Source organism: Melanaphis sacchari, unplaced genomic scaffold (assembly GCF_002803265.2).
Source record: "Melanaphis sacchari strain LSU unplaced genomic scaffold, SCAv2.0 Contig19_pilon_pilon, whole genome shotgun sequence".
NCBI classification, from domain to species: domain Eukaryota; kingdom Metazoa; phylum Arthropoda; class Insecta; order Hemiptera; family Aphididae; genus Melanaphis; species Melanaphis sacchari.
Window position 1 is genome coordinate 2,040,718 of NW_020270975.1, and position 20,807 is coordinate 2,061,524.

Sequence of the window (20,807 nt, forward strand, 5' to 3'; positions counted from 1 at the left end):
AAATATTTCAATAAAGTCTAAAAACCTGAAAAATCAAAGTTAGAAATAAGCTGAAAAGCCTTGTTTTTCAGTTGAAACGATAGATTTTGCCTTCACTAAACCAAGAATGTACCATGATGTACCATATACCACGCTTCGTTTCTTTATAATCTCATATTAATAATTAAAAATAATAAGGGTCTTACATACCTACAACATAAATAATAATTTATACCTTTAACGTATCTGCTTACAACCAACGAACATAAATATACTACAATCAGTGTGTATATAACTAAGAAATAGTTATTAAAAATAACAATAAATAATAATAAATAAACCTCTTTGAACAGTTTTTCGCAAAATCTTTAAGCCGCAATATTAAATAGTAGTTGCAAAACAATTCTATTTTAAACTAACAAGACTACGTGCGTCACAAACTAGAATTACCACCAACACAAAATATTAAACAATTTGTATTAAACACTGTATTAAACATTTACTCACTTAGGCGTATTTTATTATAATTTTGATTAAATAAATCGTCTATATTTTTCGTACAATCAATCTTCAAATGTGATTAAATTTTTTCTAATTTTAATCCGTTACAAAATTCACTATTTGATACTTTGAAAAAAATTCTTACGTAACACTCGTTAAAAATGTATTATCTTCATTTAATTATTATTTTAATAATGATGATTACCATTGCGTGGCGGCTACTGTACACTGACATAATTACCTAGAAAATATGTCGAGCAACCGACAAAAACTAGCAACAATCCCAAAAATAACAATTTGCAAATACCACCAAATACCGAAAAAAAATGCTACCAAATACTGTTGCCAATCGACGTTTGTTGTACCTACAGAGAGTGCAAGTTTCCCGGTAATTCAAATACTATATGTTCGGTTCGTTTGTCAGCAATTCATTACCTATTTAGTTCACATTTTGAAGAGACGACGTATTAATGATAAGAACTGTCGTCTTAAAACTATCGTAACCTAATCTAACCATCTCGAGTCTGGACAGAGCTAGTTGAGCCTATGATAAGCCTATAAATCGTTCATCAAAACAGATTAATCGGCAACATGTTCGCCATAATTTATCCGTCATGCATCCCCCATAAACGACACACGTTTAGCGCTCATGCTATGCACACGATTGCCGAGATGAATTTTGCTATACTTAAATAAGTATGCTATACACATAATAACGAACAAACCGTTTTTAATATTAGAATGAAAATCAAATTTCAAAATATTTATAAAAATAAATATTTCACTTCGCCTAAAGAATTTTTGGTTTTAAATCCATTACTCACAAAATCGAAATAAAATTACAATTAAAAAAACCCGTCGAATAAGAGGAATTCGTTTTGATGCGTGTAACCTATACAATAGGTGTAGAGTGTACTTCATCACTGAGTAGATCACTTCAATAGATGACGGATATATTTGAGTTTAATGATCAATCACTTTATTCGATGAAAAACAATTCTGGGCGGGGGTGGTATAAGTTTTTGATAACCTTAGTCAACACACAACTATTTTAATAATGATATTGAAATAATTTTAATGAATGTTTATATATTTACTTTTAAAAGTAAAGAGAAATATCTACTCATCACCCACCAAAGTTTTCTGTCAAATATATTCCTTGAAGTTGATGATCGGAACATTTTTCTTAGTAAAAAAGTAGAAATAATATAATTTTAATCGATTTGTTAGGAATCTAAAACGATATAAAAATATAATTAATAAAATATTTCATATATTTAAAAAACAAATATGTTCCTATTATAGGTATAGTTTATGTTTTCTATTTTTTTACCATAATTCTATATAATACATATTATATTATTATACCATTCCAATTTTAAATTCACTATGCATTGTTCACATCCTACTAAAATAATGATATGTGAAATTTCACATGAGCATCCTTAAATATTTCGACGGTACATGGCGTCCGCGTTTAACTAGTGCTGGTAATTGACTTGACATTTTATGCGAAATCTCTTCCAAAGGAATACCTTTTTTCCTCTTCCGCTTTCATGATGTAAATGCTCTCAAACGCTCCACATTTATCCGTACATTAGTCACATCGAATTACTATTGAAATATACCAGTTTTGCTAACGCAGTCTGATCCCGTCTGGCCATCGCTGCCATAATACTGTATAGGCTGCTTTATGTTACATAGTATTTACCTAAAGGTCGCGCCAAATTGTATTTTCTCGTAGCGAAACGATAAAAGATTACGAGCAATAAATTCGGGAGACATTTATTCAGAGACAATAAATTGCCCCCGAACGGGAGCCGTTTAACGAGCGTCCTCTAAGCCACCGAAGCACTGTTTGAACAGGTTTCAAAATGTAATGAACACGCTGGCAGGGTGTGAGAGGGGGTGCGGGTTAGCAAGGGTCGAAAAAAATAGCAATAATAATGATAATAACGACAACTCACGATCGCGTGTACGGTATAATATGAGTAGGGAGGTTTGGAATTCCGGTGTTTGTTCGCGATAAACAAGAAAACATATAAATACTCGTTTGTCGCACAAACATACATCACCATCGTGTTTGAAAAGGTAATCAACTGAGACATTGGTCTTAAAGACTTTTTCTTTTTTACAGTCACATTGCAAATATTACTTTATTGGTAGGTATACATACAATACCTCCCCGTACAGTATATTTTACTGTTTGTGTCCCTCGGTGGACTATGATACGTTTTATGGAATGCTATACCGTAGCTGCAATATTGATATCGCTTTTTGAAACACCGCATTTACAAGTCTAAGTACACGCGTATTATACGAGGCATAATTTTTAATAACCATGGAAGTTGCTTTACTGTGTACTTTTTCAAGTGTAATTAACTTAATAAGTCAATATCACGTTCCATCGAACGGTATACATAAGTTCATGGTATTATAGCAAGCCTTATACTATTCTATTCCATCATAAAATAAAAAAATTAATTATTTTAAATATTTTTAAATTTAAGCGTCTACGATTAATATTTTTAACCATGACATACTAACTTAAATTGGTAGTTTTCATAAATACTTAAACTTCAATTGTTTATGTCTATATATTTTTACTAGATTTAAAATACTATAAAAAACCATATAAAAAAAACTGAATATATTACATTATATATATATATAAAAGTAAGTGACCAATCATAAAAAATTGTAACAAAATGTATTTACAAGTATTATTAAAAAAAAAAAAAATTTTAATTTTAAAATTTTAAATTTTAAATGTATTTAAATAGCATAAAATGAACTAAACTATTTTGAAAATTTAACTTTATCTAAAAATTGTTATTTAAATATTTAATTAAATTTTTAATTTTCTATGGTTTACATTTTTGAAATACAAAAAAAAATAAATACATTTTTCAAAAATTAGTTGTCTATACAATTTAAAAAAATTGTTCTTTTTTCAATGTTTTTTTAGCTCAATTATTTTTAAAAGTTTTTGCAATTTTCACTGAACCTAATTTACAACTAGATTCAGTTATCTGCCAGAAATTATCCTCCAGGTAAACAAATGCGACATTTTTACCGTTTCAAAAGATGATAGCAGTCACAAAAAAGCATATATCATTGTAAAACCTATACATTTATCAAAATCTAAAACTAAAAAAAATTAGTTACATAAATTAATGTTATTGTTCATATTAGTTTTAAAATAATATCGTTTACATTTTTACATTCATTTTTCGCTTCAGATATTAAAATATCTCATTGTTGTTATATATTTTACCACAAAGTTTCAAAGAACAAAATATTTATAAACGTTAAATAAACAAGAAAAATGAGTTGCAATAAATTCTACAAAAAATATTGGCTATATATTGTACGAAAGTTTGTGTACGATTTCAGTATAAATAGATTTACGAGTACAGTCACTCAAGCGTTTTAAACACAATCTAATAATAAATAATAAGATTATCATGTTTTTAAATAACACTTAAACATCTCTATATTTCTATAAATTAATTAAAACCAAAATTCAAATTCTTTTAAAAAAAAATATAAATGTTTTCTAAAAAAAGTACTTGTATCTACAAAACATTTATGAATAACGATCCATGTCAAATTAATTTAACTTGTTATTAAAACCTGATTTCACTGAATGTTTTCATTCCTACTTTCATATTACAATAATTATTATTCGTAAATTTTTTATTTCAGCCCTTTGTAGACTAACAATAAATAGTAATAAAAATTAAATTTATTTTTTGCACCATTATAATTTATTATTTTTTTAATGAATTTAAAAATTATGAAATTTAAAATAGGAGGTTTTTTTAATATATTTTTAAGAAGTGGGACACATAAATCCCATTGGTCATTTAAGGAGTACACTTAAAAGTCCCTATGGTCCATTACAACACTACTTTTTTCTTATATCCAATAATAAATAGGTAACAATTAATTTAATTTTAATTTAATTAATTAATTCAAAATATAATGATCTTGTAAAATATAGATGTAATTTATGTTTAAAATTAACAACATTATAAACTTAAATAAAATAATTAAAGTATAATAAAACTAAACGCTCAATTTTGTTATATTACGAAAAGAATAAAATATAAACAATAAACTTGGCGCGCGAGTGCATGACTATGAAAATATTCGCCAATTATAAAAATATCGTCATAGACCACAGGGATTTCTAAGTCCGTTGTGATTATTGTCAATAAATACATATTTATACACAAAATTATTCTATAGTACGTTGTGTTCTCGGAATTATAATGAAAATAACAAAAAAAAAAAAACCCCAATGCTTATCTATACTGGTTTGCGCTGTGGCTATTTATATAAATATCGACATTTATTTTATGAGCTAAACTATATTTATTTTACTAAGTGAACTTTTTTTTTTTATTATTCGAGAAAAAAAAGAGATTTCAATGTTAGAGGTTATTAACCTTGTATAAATGTTACAGTGTGTGAGTCACATAAATAACTAAATTTTAAGGGTTACAATAATCTTAAATATGAATACATGCGTTAGTTAAAGATTGTTTGCAATGTTAATTTGTGAAAGGAAATTTAAAATCTTTAAAGTGTTGTCTTCATGGAGAGCTTCATGTAAGTTGTTGGGTATTGAAAAGGTATTTCGGATGTTTTGAAGATTTGGGCTGTCTAGGATAATGTATTGGATGGTTAGATCTTCTTGGCAATTAAGTGATTTATATAACGCCATCTATTCTATTGATTTCACAGAAAATTTTCGAGAATGTTATCGATTAAAAATTGTGCAACTTATAACTTATAAATCTCAATGGTCAGATGGTAATTTATTTATTTTTGCCTATGTTTAAGTGAATAAAATACATAGAGGACTCAAAAGTCCCGTCGGTCGGCAAAGGTTGACAAAGCGATGAAATTAAATTGTCTAGTTTATTAAATAAAAGCTGTAAATAAGTGCAGTTATAATTATTCTATAGAGCATTGTGACATGAGTTCAAAATGTTAATTAACTAAGAATAATTATTAAATTGTCTTCATATTTGAAAACACTTGAACTTTACCAGCTGATTGTGTTAAAAATAAATCTAATTTAAAATGTATTATTTTTTAAGTGTTAAATGTTAATCAAACCCAATGAAAATAGAACTGATAATTTATCATTAACGAAAATAATATTGTGGTATTTATAATTCATACAAAGTTTTTATTGTTTCAAAAGTTGGATGCAATAATTATTATATTCATTTTATATTCTAAAGACATTAAACGGTTTTCCTCACATACTTAAGTCTTTTATTTTGAATAAATTAAAAATTTTAATATCTCCTATTAAATACATTTTTATTATTTCAAGTCAATTGTCTAATTGATAAAAATGTATTTAATTCTTAACGTCATAATATTAATGTGCACTAAGATATTTTTCATTTATCAAAATTCTACTCTCGTAATAACAAATAATAATAAAGTTTCAAATATTTATCTCATTTATTTTACGTATGAATAAAGTACAATAAAATATAAAACATACGATTCATCCCATGAGAATTTATTAATTAATAAAACTCCGATAATAACAAAGACATATATAGTAAAATTTTGTTTAGTTATTAATGATAATATGTCTAGGGACTATAATTGTAATATATATAGTGCTTTTCCTAGAGTGAATTTGTCCTTATCAATTAAATACATATTTATGTTCTAGCAAAATAATAACTGTAAATATTTACAAAAAAAAAAAATTATTTTTATTAACATATAATTTTTCGAATGTATATATTATATTTTTATTTGAGAATTTGAAAAATTTAAAAATTTAAAAATTTTTATTGACCTATCAAGTTATTTAAATTAGTTTCTTCTCGTTCATTTTGTGAACTGTGTCCTACTTCTTATTTTTACTTAAACGCATCCGCCTGCCAGCGATATAATTATACTTCTCTACTTACCTACCTTCTGTTAAAATTTTAATATTCATACAAAACTATATGAATAAATAACTAACTTTTAAAATATTCACATAAACTGGATTTATAACTTGGATATCTCCGATTTTTAACAAGACAAACTTAAAATATTGTACTCTAATAGTTTTTAATTTTCAAAACTGTCATAATTTTTCCAAATTGTATTTCAAAAAACATTGATTTGAAAAAAATTATTGACTGTAACATACATACACGGTATTAGACATTTTGTATAATATAATACTCGTATAATGAACACAATATTTCGTTTGTACAGTAACTGACCCAGTTTTCAGCTCACCAAATAGCATATTTTTGCTCGATCGTATCCATCCTAAAATTATATCGGTCGCTTCCTTGGTGCGCATCCGTAAACAAACAAAAGCATTTAACGATCTCCTGTTTACTGCGAAATGTACATTATTGGCTTCGTTTAGTTTTGGCGTATAGCACCTACTCGACTCAATCGTTCCAAAGGATGTCGTGTTTTCAAATATATAATTCTAACCCCATCCCCATCTCTATCAGCCCACCATCGAGCGCATTGAGGCATTGTCGTTATATTTCTGTATAACAAGTTAAGTTTGGCATAAATAAATCTCCTTCGTGAACACACTCATTATACGTAGCACATGTATTTTCACACGGGTTACGTTATTATTAAGTGTATAAATTATTGTTGAAAACTGGGTTTTGTGTGCTGTGGTCAACGCCGCAAATTCTTAATCATTAAGTAATATAACTTGTAGGCACTTATTTATAATTATTATTTATTATATAACGTTACAGCATCGATTGGCCATATACTACATTTATATAGCTCAGTAGTAAGTACAAGTGCGAACAGATAGAAACTATAAAATCTAATATCTGTGATATATCCATATAAAATATAAACGTTTCTATTTCCATTAAAGTCATTTATAACTAATAAACATATCATATACATTCATTGTAATATATTGCGGTTACTATAAATTAACTATTTGTACCTAATTATAGTTATAATTTTTCTTAAATTTAAACGTATATAAAATAGATATAATATTATAACACATTTTATGTGCATTTACATGGATAAATTAATAAATCATTTTCGTATATTATTCGTGCAATTTAAAAACTACAGTAATTTATGAAATTAGTTCTGTATAATAAAATATATAAGCATTAAGCAATATCTAAGACTATCTAAGTATTTGATTAATAAGTTATAATTTATAAATAAGTATATGAATAATAATGTAGAAAACATAATATATTATAGATAGCATAAATAATTTTAACTCATTAGAGAAAGGATTACACATTTAAAAATATTAACTTAAAAAAAAGAATGCTTTGATAACTATCTCAATTGTATTTTAAATATTTTTATTATATTTATATATATATAGAATGTTATGCGATTAAAATATATATATTTAAACGTCCGTATGTTTCGGTATCGTTTTATTTTTTCAATTACACATATTTTGTACAAATCCTTGAATTAACTACGTGAAACATGACTATAAGAAGAAATATGTGACATATTTCGAAAAAGTCTCTTTTTTATAACCTACATCTCGTATGTATGCTTTCTATTCATGATGCTAATTCAAACTACAGGATTTTTCCCTAACCAAACCATTTCGAAAAATATGTATTAAAAAAAAAATACTCCATACATTTTTATGTGAATAATTTTTCAGCCCAGTAACTTTCCTGCACTGTTGTGTAGGCTCCATCTATCTAGCTAGTTCCTCATCATAGTCGTTCGCGATGATTCTCTATGTGATTCGAACCATAATATCAATGGCGACGAAATTATTTCGCAGTCAGTGTAAAATATGTCACATCCGATAACATGATTAATCTATCTGATTGTGCAGTATAATAATTAATCAACGGGCTATCGGTAGTGGGAGGGGAGGAGGAGGGAAAAATAGAAATTCAATCACTCTGCATCCAGTGCACCTTATTATTCCCATTTACGCCCACAAAGTTTGCGAGAGTTTATTTTCAATGGATGTCACTGAATGTACCTATAATAATACATCCATCGCAAGCACTGACAATTGTTGTCACGCGCGCAACAAGAATTTCTTACGGTTATTGCATATTTGCCCCATCGTCTATGCAGAAAACGTCGGAGGAGTTTCGAGCTTTATATGCGACGGACTGAAACAAAAAATGTGTAACTCTTAGCCGGTAGGCGTTCACCTACATTTACACCAATATCCTGCGGTTATCTTTTGACTTAAAAGTGATTAGTCCTCTTCTCGTATTCAGTTAGAGTCTCGCGATTTACTGATTAGGATTCTGCGTATAATCCGTTGCGTGGCTAAATATCGCATTCATGTATCAAAAATCATATACAATTCGTTTACATAGCAGCAGTATTTTCTATTGTAATACACTAGTTGCATCTACCAGCTTTTTAATGCATGTCATGTTCAGATATTCATATTATTCAGTATTCACGAAGAAAATAAACTAATCATATTTTAACAGTAACATTTGAACGCGATAAAATATCAAACTTTAATTAAAACTATTTTAGTAGGTAAAAAATAATATCGTACAATAAACATTATGGTAGACCCAGCTGTGTTAGCATATAATTTTATAAATTAATGATATTTTAACCTATCTAAATAATTATGTAATAATGTATCTATTTTTAATTTTAAATAAAAAAAAGGACTTATATAGTAAGTAAATAAGTTTATCTAGATCATTTTCAAAAATATAAAATAATCATTATATTAACAATTTTGAATATTTTTTCATGCTCCAACGAAAAAACATAATAATAAATTAAACATTATTTTTAATCTCTTAATCATTTATTATCCTATTACAAACAGGAACTATGAGAGATGATTAGTCAAACATGGTACGAATAAAACCAATATTATTAAAATACAAATACAAAATAAGAACTGTACAATATTTTTCATTAGCATTTTCGACAATATTATTACGAAATTATACGTTGGTCATGTACTCTATAGTCATAATTAAAAAGTAAGTGTTAGTAAATTACACCAAATATTTTAAAAATAGATCAAAATTAAACTCATAAAGACTATTCAATTTCAGATATTCGAAATATATTATTATATACACAATACATGATACACATGCACGTGAAATATGACTATAATCAGAACTCAATATTTATATTGTACAGTCAGATCAGTAGACAATATTTATAGTTTCAAAATCAGTATTCAATTCATCATGTACATATTATTAAGCACTTGTGTGTATTTAAAATGTTAAGTATTTAGCTCATATTTAGTAATTAGTTAATTGAATATAAGTGAAAATATAATAGCTATTTGAAAAAATTTATCTAAATCCAATTTTTCATTATATGAATAAATATAAATGAATTAATCTTATAAACATGTTTGAATTATTTTATGAATTATATGTGAAACTCAATAGAAGCGTAAAAATTATATAAAGTAAATTCACTATATAACTTTGAATGTGATATTGGAATAATAAATGTAAAAATGTATTATGATGTCTAGTTTTTTATATATACCCAAAAAATAATTCGGAGATTTAAGATATAATTAAAAGGCAATCAGTACAATACGTTGTTATTACAAATATTATGCAGTCATGCCATTATAAACCCAAAAATAAAAATAAAAATATGTGTAAAAAAAATAGTTATCATTCATACTTTTATCTAGATAAATTCTATTTATATTACTTTTATTTACATATAGATTATATGTTGTTACAACTACCTCCTGTTATCTAGAATTTATATCATTATTTATTCCCAGCAGTGCTAGCATAGCTAATTTTTAAAAAAAATGAGTTACGCATACATTTATAATATATTTATATATTATACATCCTATATGATTTCCGATATATAATTGTTCAATTTACATTATTTTTATAACTTTAAATAACGTTTTTTCATAATTCCATCTAAGTACTTATTTTTGCAAATAACTTTTACTTTTCCATGAATAATATGAAATTTCTTTTACTTTGCCAATTATAATGACCACTTATTAAAAATAACAATGAATAATTTCATCATTATTAGGTGTTACAATAATTATCCTAAGTTATATTAATTCACAGGACACAGCAATATTACTGAGTGTTAAGTATTATAACTTATAAAATACACTTTTAAAACATTTTAAAATTTAAAAAGCAATTATTTATATGTAGATTAATGTTGGATAGTGGGTATGTTAAATGAATTTATTCGATTTTAAATTTTCGAGAAATAAATCATAGATGAGACGATTTTTTATGATACATAATTTATAACCATTTTATGTAAAAATAATTTGTTCTGTTACCGTTAGTATTACGATAAAAAATCAATTAATCAATTTTGACCAAATTTTGTACAAAAACATATTCGCTGTTTAATGATTCACAATGACTCACTAATCACATTAACAATATTCATTTAAATTAGATTTTTGGGTGTTTGTAATAAATGAAAAATTAAATTGTTTTTTTTTTCTTCTTAAGTTTTAAACATATAATAGAATCCGTAAAAACTTTTCAAAAAATAGCCAGTGTTTGTGAAAACAAATAATTAAAAAGAAAAAAGAAAAAAGAAAAACCTTAGCCATGCCGTTGATGCATTGTTGTGGAAGGTCCATGGTCGTTTTGCTAATATAGGTTGCAATTAATCATTTGCCACACCACTAGACCTCTGAACTAACAAGGCAGCCGTCCTTTTTAACGGATGCCCTAGGTAAGCAATATTGTTCCATGTTGAGTTGTAGAAAACATAATTAAAATTTATCATTTTATTATCTTTTCACTGTGCTACACTTCAATATTTCAGTTTTGAAATAAAAAAATTTCAATTTAAGAACTTAAATAAAATACAATAAACCATTAAATTTAAATGTTTCAGCAATATATATTTTAATTAGAAATAAAATAATTAAACTTTATAAAAACACTTAAGCTCTAGAACTTAAGAAGAGTACAGATATATAGAAGTCTGAGTTGGGTAAAATTAGTTTTCCTAGTCTTTAAGGTGGTTTATTGAGGAAATTTATTACCTAGTGGCTAGTAACCATATAGTAATATGTACAAAATAAAATGTTTGAAAATATAGCGTTCATAAACATTGAAAATGCAACGAGTGTTGAATTGGTAAATTTTAGAATAAGTGGTCAGCAGTGATTATTTTTTTGTTACAAAAATACAACAAAAGTAAACCATCGTTATATTCCCAAAACACTATTGGCCATTTGGCGATTTGGCCAGTTTATTCTTCTCCATTATCTCTACCAAAATATCATTAAAACTCTTATAAAAACATTTCCTCTTTATATATACTTTAAATTAATTCATTGATATAAAAATTTTATATTTTCTTTTTTATCAGTTTTAACAATGTCATGACTTTTTCCATAAATTGTTATTAGAATTATATACATAGTACTATTACCAAAATACACACATTATCTTTTTATAATATTATATTTAAATGAAAAAAATTCGCATAAATAAATAAATTGAAGCAATTTTAGTTTGGCCAAGTTCTAAACTAAAATACTATTTATACAAAATAATTATCTTGTATAAAGAACCTCTATATGAATTCAATTAAATTCCTATGGTAAACTTTTAATATTTTCATGAACAGTATTATATTTTTATACGACAATTTTTATTGACTAAGGCTTCATTCCCGTATACAAATATTTATATTGATGATAAATTTATAAAATAAATTAACTTTTGTCTATGTATATCTCCGTATAGACAGCTACATACTGTAAATGTTTATTGTCAATCTCATAACTTATAATTCTAAATTTATCATCAATTCATCAAAAATTAATTCAATAAAATGATTTACTTTTCTTTTCGTATCAATTGTCAATTTGAATTACAATCTAAAACTGAATATTTATTTATGTATTGATTTTATTATTATAAATCGACAATGTTTTGGTTTAAAAGTTATTACATATGAGTTATTTTAAATGCATATTATTAATAATTAGCATGCATTATTTTAGTTTTCATCAAACATACAATATCTGAGCCAAAATGTATCGATAAATTTGATGATTTTACTCTTGCTACAGCTGTAGCTATTATAATTTTCTATATATCTTCCAAACGTAGATATTTTTGGCTTATTGACGGCGTTCATCTAAAATTTATTTTACGACGAAAACGAAATCATTTGAAGTAATATTTTAGTAGTTCATTGATTCTAAAACGAATGAATTAAACAATTAATCATATACAGTACATAATACCCATTCGACGCGACTTTTTTCGTTTTTTTTTTTTTTTGTTTTTTTGGCATCGTAAACTCTTTTCATTTAATTCCCGTATTTCATAAATCATGAATATTATTATAATATTATTGTACAATAATATTACAATTGCACGGCGTAATAGATAAATAATTAAGGCACACCACTGTCGAAGAATCGTTTTCCCGGTATTAGATAAGTATAATTTTTTTTTCATGTATTCATTCATATTTAAATATTGGTAAAAACTTGTATTTATTAATATCGAATTTTAAATATTAAAGCTAAGATATTAATAGACGATCTGTTTAAAATATGGTTAGCGAACTTAAATCAATACGTTTATAATTTATAAACACTATATTAAATCGTCAAGTCAAATGTATTAGTCTATAATAAGATGCATAATATATAATAATATGTATAAATTTTTTCATAGTTTTAAACTATGAAATCAGTCAAATAGTTTTTTTTTTTTTTTTTAATAACAAATATTATGAGCACAAAAAACTCTTGTAATGAGTTTCGAAAAGATGAATTTCATTATACTTTTTTTAATCCATTTTCTAATTTTTTCAAATAGCCACTTATTATAATGTACAGATGATGCAGTACCATTAGAAAATGTAATATGAAACAAACATAAACAATCATTTTTAATGCATCAGAGATCTAACAAATCTTTAAGTGAACAAAACATTGTAAGCTAAATAAATACTGTTATACAATATGTTGGTTGATATAATTTAATTATTGTTAATTGACTACTCGGAAAAAGGCTCAAAAATACACTTCTAGAATAAGAATTAAATCCCTGTCTTTCAGTTATTACATTAATGTTTTGATATTACACCGCTAAGCTTCTCGATAAGCATGCTTTGTCCCCACATCGATTTTTCGCTAAAATTATAACATAATGAGTCAAAATAAAACGGGTAAAAACAAATATACCTAAAACATCGTTAAATTTGAACTTAAATAAATCACACACGATACATAAACAAATTGATAAAATTATGTAATGAACACACTTTTGGGTGTGGGTACAAATAACAACTAATTTCCAAAAATTAATTAACATAAATTAAAAATAGCAATTGAGAAAAAAATTAGGCAAGTCACCCCCCACCCCCGTATACATTAGGTGACGAGTGGGTAATTATTATAGGTGTGTTAAATTTAAATTTAATGAATATTTCATTCTATTCAACAAACCATTCTGAGCGAAAACCGTTTACCGAACTGTATTACCAAATATATTTCATGAAATGTGTTTTTTATGTAATAGCTATAAAAGCCATTTAATTTAATTTTAATATTACAATAGATTGATACAAGTTTTTATAAAAATATTACATTCATTTTATAATAAGTATTTAAATATTATAATAACATATAATTTTACCATATAATATAAATTTATATAACTCAATATTTAAAAACATCTTTCTGTAAATACCGTAAAACATTAAAAACATAATCCTAATATAAATAGATAATATCTAAAAATCCATTGAAAATATCATTGCTTACAGTAAAATTCACAATAATATAATATACGTAAACATTTTAAGTTTTCGTAAATAATGTTTTTATTTAATAAAATAAAAACTAAAACATAATTTATTGTTTAAATAAGTAATTTTATAAAATTTAAAATTTAAAATATCCATTAAAATAATTACTGTATATATTTTTGGATTTTATGGTACGTGTATTTATGATAAAACTTGTATTACATTTTCAACAGTTAAACAGATAAAAAGAAATACTTGGAATTTTTTATTTAAAACCTCTCTAAAATACAAACTATATCTAATTTTCTATGCAAAACCATCCTCAAAATTGAAAATCAAAGTAGCTTATCAACAATGTATCATTTACTCAAACACAAAAAAAAACGCATCGTTGTAAAATCTATACATTCATTGCCTCGCTCAGAATCTAAAATACTAAATTAAATTCTTTTTACTATTGAAAATATACATTCTATTGTAATTGTATGAATAATATAATTCACCTGAAAACTTCCAAATACAATTATTAAATAATACAAACACTGAAAATAATCAAATGAAACCAAACTTTCTACAACTTTAACTCGAGAAATGTTCAACTTCATTTGATCATTTACGAACAAAATAACTAAATAATACTCACTTATACCTATTGTATAAATCACCTAAAATAGAACAATAATAAAGATTCGTAAAAAGAGCTTAATAGGTTTAATAAAATAATAAAAAAAATCGAGTATTACATGCAAACAATTAAAAAATTTTCATTTTTACATCAAACAATCAAAATAGTTTTAGAGTGAATGATATTTTAAATACTGTTCGTGATTAATTTTTGACCTGTAGAAAAGTTACATTGAACCTATAAACATTTGTATTATTGTATTATTCAAAAACCGTTTACGTTGGAAATTGCTTTGGTACAACATAATATTACTTATGTAATTAAATGTAAATGTGTTATATTTAAATCTAATTTACTTAAATTACAGATCCCGTTGTTGTATTTAAAACAATCGATTTATTAAACTATATACTATAATGCCCGATTAGCAGTATAATAAATATTACTGATGACTTCTTAATAGCCGCACCATAAATGTTTTGGAAACATTTCTGGCCCGCAAATAATTTTTCACTTATGTCAACTAAAGCCCATCTTGTATTTGGAAAAATTCCAATGCTTTAAATTAACTTTTCTTCTCTATAAGTTGTTATTTATTTATTTTATTTTATTTTTTGTTACTAAATCCTACCTTACATTTCTTAGTTTAGTGCCAAATCGTTACAAAATTCCACGCGATAAATATATTTAAAAAAAAGTAACTTCAGTAATATACTGTTATTTTTTTTTACTTTTTTTAAATCTAATATTTTGTTGTTATTAAGATAAACTTATTTATTTTTTAATAATTTAAAGATGTACTTCTATATTGTTTTCATAGTTATTTAGTGTTATCGCTATAACATACTCCAGTCAATAGGTAACAATATTTTAAATTTTCTAAAATAATTTAAACACACAAATAATTAAAAGGAAAAATAACTATATACCTACAAGTATAATAAGATTAAAAAAGTATTCATTAAGATATTGGAAAACTGTTCCATAAAACTTGTCGGGGTGATTACATTGTTTAAAAGGTATCCTAAAGATATTTATAATAACATCCAATATTTTTTAGAAGCATTGGTAGGTGTATAATAACATTATAAAAATTATTTGAGTTTAATAAATATTTTTATAATTTGATCTTACATGTATTTGCTTTTACATATAAAAAAAAAAAAAATTTTAATATTTCAAACCCAACTAATAAGACCTACTTTCTACCCATCTACACTCAAAAAAATAAATATAAGCTAACCATGATTTTTAATGTTTATCACACTTTCACTACTTTTTAATTTTTTATACAATAATTTCCATTCACTGTTGTTATAAAGTATTATTTTAAAATATTTATAATGTATGAGTTAATCATGAGTAAATGAATAGGCTCCATAATTATTATCATTATATAACCTTTCAAACTAAACAATAAATTTATCTCATTAACTTGGAAAGAATATTATACTGAACACATTTAAAATATTGTAAGACATAAAGTAAAAATGAAACAACCCGAAAATTTTCAAAATTTAATTTTTGTGCTCTGCGAGTAACGTATACCTACATGAAAGAGCGTTGATAACATTTTAATTTATAAAAATCAAAAACTTAGGAAAAGCAGTTTATTATAACGCTATAAGTATTTAAAGATTAGATAAGCGAAATTAAGTGGTACTGGGTATCCCACAAAATGTTGGTTCACTACTCTGTTCGTCAAAACTTTAAATACTTATAACTAATTAACTAAACTAATTGTCCAAAATTTAACTTTTAAAAATTTAAATTTTCTTAACACTATTCTATTTCAGAATGTAAAATTAAAAATATATTTTGTCATTCAAAAGAGTAAAAATTAAAAAAAAAAAAAGGAAAATAGGTAGCCACTCTACTATAAAATAAAAATATACCTCACTATAGGACAGGTCGCTTTAATGATATGATAGATTTTAATTTAATGATTAACCATAAAATACAAAAAACGATTCTGAGTAGAAATGGTTCATTAGCCTATTATCATAAAAATATATTACTATTAAATGATGTTACTTAGTAACTATTTTTATTTTTGTCAATAACTATTTTATTAATATAAATGTTTATTTTCTTTTTTTATAAATTTTAATTAATTAGAATTAAAAAAAAAATGACAACTAAAATTGATAATTCAAACTGTGGAAATCAATCATGCAGTTCTCCTTTATCATTGCATGGTGATACTTTGAACAATGATAATCCAATAAGTTCAAGAAACATAATACATTGGATTAACTCTTTTGAATTTACTCGGCCAAAAAAAAACCATAGACAGAGATTTTTCTGATGCAAGTAAGACACAAATTTTACCTACATTGTTTGCCATTAAATGGATAACCTGTAAATATTAATAGCCATGGTTGCTGAAATAATAAAATATCATTGGCCAAAATTAATAGACCTTCACAATTATGTACCAGCTAGCTCATTGACAAATAAAATTTCGAATTGGGATACTTTAAATAGAAAAGTAAATTTTAAAAGCTACAACTGACTAATTTATTTTATACTAAATTATATTAAATATTGTCAAAAGGTGTTAAAAAAAATTAAATTACCACTTACAAAAGAAACCATAAAAAAGTTATCAATGGCTGACCCATATACTATATTTCAGTTTTTAAAATCTTTAAAACTAGTAGTTGATAAATTTGAACACGAAAAACAACTAAAATTAGAAAAAAATCAAAATTGTCCACTTTATATAATAATTAATGATGAAATGATTCAAGTTACAGGTAATATTAGTATACATAATTATTTGTTCATACACTATTTAACATAAAGTAGCATATTAATTAATGAACTTATTAGTGAAACTAAGTGTACATAATAAAGTTTTACATTCCTCAGAAACTGATTGTTGCACCAAAGAATATCTCGGGAAAGAAGTTGTAGCATTAATTAATAAACAGAAACATAAAATTAATGACATGGAACACAAGGTTAGATTATTTTTGCATCTTGTGAAGCATTTAAAAAATATAATCACAATTTGCTTTGCTATAAGTTATGATTATAATAAAAATTAAGAATTAAATATTTATTTAGATTGATCACATGAGTTCATTGATAAGTGTGAAAGATAATCGGATAAAAGATTTACAATCACAATTAAATCAGCTGAAAAAAGATAACACTTTCTGAACAAATTTCAAATTAATTATAATGCTGAGTTTCCAAGATTGTTGATGCTTATTTAATTTTTTTTTCTACAACCATAAATATTAAAGTATATTCTACGTGAATTAAAATATATGTTAAAACTAATAATCTAATAATTTTTATCTATAAAATTAATTTTAATTAAGTATACTTGATGAACACTACTTGTTAATAAATACAGATTATTTTGTCTTAAAGGTCCTATTATCATAGTATTTTACCGTTGTTATATTATTGACTGATGCCAATTTAAAGAAAATGCCTTTTATGAGTGTAAAATTTTGGTCGAGTAAATTTAAGAGTTAATCCAATTTATTATGTTACTTAAATTCATTGGTTTATCATTGTTTCAAGAATCACCTTGTGGATGATAAAGGACTACATGATTGATTTTCACAGTTTGAATTATCATTCATAAGCCGATAATTCCTCTGATTTTACGAGCAATGAAAGTTTGTACGATTCTGATTCTACTAGTGGTAATAGTAATCAATCAACTGTATTAAATGGTATCAATAAAAAACCTAAGTACAAACCAATTTCTTAGAAGACCATGAACAGTTTATGCATCTTATTACTAAATTAGCAAAATCATTTGGTATTGTAGATAAAAAAAAAACAATTATACTCAAACCAATGACCATTAGAATGTATGAATTGTTATAAAATCATTGAGGATCTCGTTGACAGCTATAACACTCTGTTGTGTTTGTGTTTAAAAAATATAATAATATATGAAAAAGTTTCTAATCTCAACAAAAAATATTTCTGAATTACAAAAAAAAATAATAATTAAAATCATTATTTTAAACATCGAATATCAACCAAATTTTGACTTCAAATATCTATAAAAAAAAAAAATAATAAATTGAGTACATATTTTTTAAATATTTTGGTTCTAGTATAAACTACTAATAGGAGCTAGCTTTGTATAATATTTTTAAATTTATAAGAAAAAAAAAATAAAAATTTTTTTTAAACAACTATTAACAGCTAAAAAAACCTCAAAATATTTTGAAAATGTTTTTATGTACAAAAAATGGTAATGGAAACATTTGGTCAAAATTTTAAGTAACTGTTATTCAATTATGGGTAACAACAGAAAAACAAAACCGATTTTTTTCGAAAACTTTTTTGTTTTAAATTTTCTACTTTCCATTTTTTTTCCCTGGTTATTTTTAATAATACAGGAAATTTTCAATTTTCATCCCTCAAAAGTAACAACTGAATACAGTTTGTTTTCTCTAACAATCAAAGTTGAAAATCGAAACACTTTTTTTACTACTTTTCAAGTACTATATATAATATTCAAACAAAAATACACATCATTGTAAAATTAATAAATTTATCGCTTCGTTTAAAATATAAAATTATAACAATTAAAACACTTTGTTTTTTTTTAATGATTTGAAATTATGTAAAAAACATATTTTCAAAAACATTAATGTTTTTTGCAGATATAATGAGTGTTTTATATTAAATGATCACTCCGTACTCCTTTTCTTTCATTCATCATTATAACATCATGTAATTATAATTAGTAAACTTACATTTTTCATTAATCATTTATTTCCGTGGTTCTATAACAAAATAAATAACCATTAAAAAGCTAACTGCGCGTTCAACAGATTTTTTATTTTATTGAAACATTGATAATAACAGTTCCTCCTCTGTAAGGTTTCTCCGCAACACAATATTATAATACAAGAGTCAGTTTTATGTGTCAATCATCAATACAATAGTACCATAAATTGATTTATTGTATCCCACGCAGTTGCAACGGAATAATAATATTGCCATCGAATGTGTGTACATATTATAATATTTTGTATTCGGTGTGCGTCGTCTGAGTCGACTCGGTTTGTCGGAATACTTCAAACTATGAGAATGACGTAATTCCGTACAAACAAACATTCACACGACTGATTGTAAATACACGCATTTACGTAAATCGGTATCGAACACAGTGGATGCTGTGTTGGAATAAGGTACAATATCATCTCATCATCATCATCATCATCACCATCATCATCATCGTCATCATCATCATCATCATCATCATTATTATCATGTCAATACGCATTTATTATTCAACGCAATCCACATGATACACACTTGTCTCGTGGTTATGACCAAATAAATTGATAACATATATTTTATTAAAGTGTGATATTATACCTTGACCGTCGGTATCTATTATCTACCTGGCTGTAGGTTCGTGGATTGTAACCTACATTTCAATTGATTATAACTTTTAAATAACAGTAGTAAAATAATAATAATAATTATTATTATTATTGTTATTATAAAACAAGATTTACGACCAATTGGAATCATATGATTTGTTGGACAGAAATATTAGTATTTACAGTAAAAATTAACTGTAATGATCGTCATTAAAATTAAAAAAAACGACACAGGGAAAAAAACGGAAACGAATGTAACTGAGCGTTTGCCGTTACTATACGTATAATATTGATCAACGTGAACAGTTTTTTTAAAGATAATAATCATTAATATCAGTAATGGTTTAAAATTACCTAATATTTATAGCAATTCATATACTATAATATTTGAAGAGAGAGGATTTAGCAAGCAAGAAGGAAATCTTTCCAGACTATCCCTCCCAAGCTCATCTCCACTGGAATACATTAATGTACCCTTCCCATTGTTTCTGAACTAAAATATTATAATTAATATAGGATATAATACTTTAATTATAAAATGCTAAGTAAAATTTCTTAACAACTTAATTTCACGTTTA

The 20,807-nt window shown here is 25.0% G+C and overlaps 1 protein-coding gene across 3 annotated transcripts in view; it reads left to right on the top strand.

Moving 5' to 3' along the window:
* Positions 1–20,807, top strand: part of LOC112593028 (cyclic nucleotide-gated cation channel subunit A) — a 179,286-nt gene that overhangs the window by 124,537 nt on the left and 33,942 nt on the right. The gene's annotated exons all lie outside the window — the stretch shown is intronic.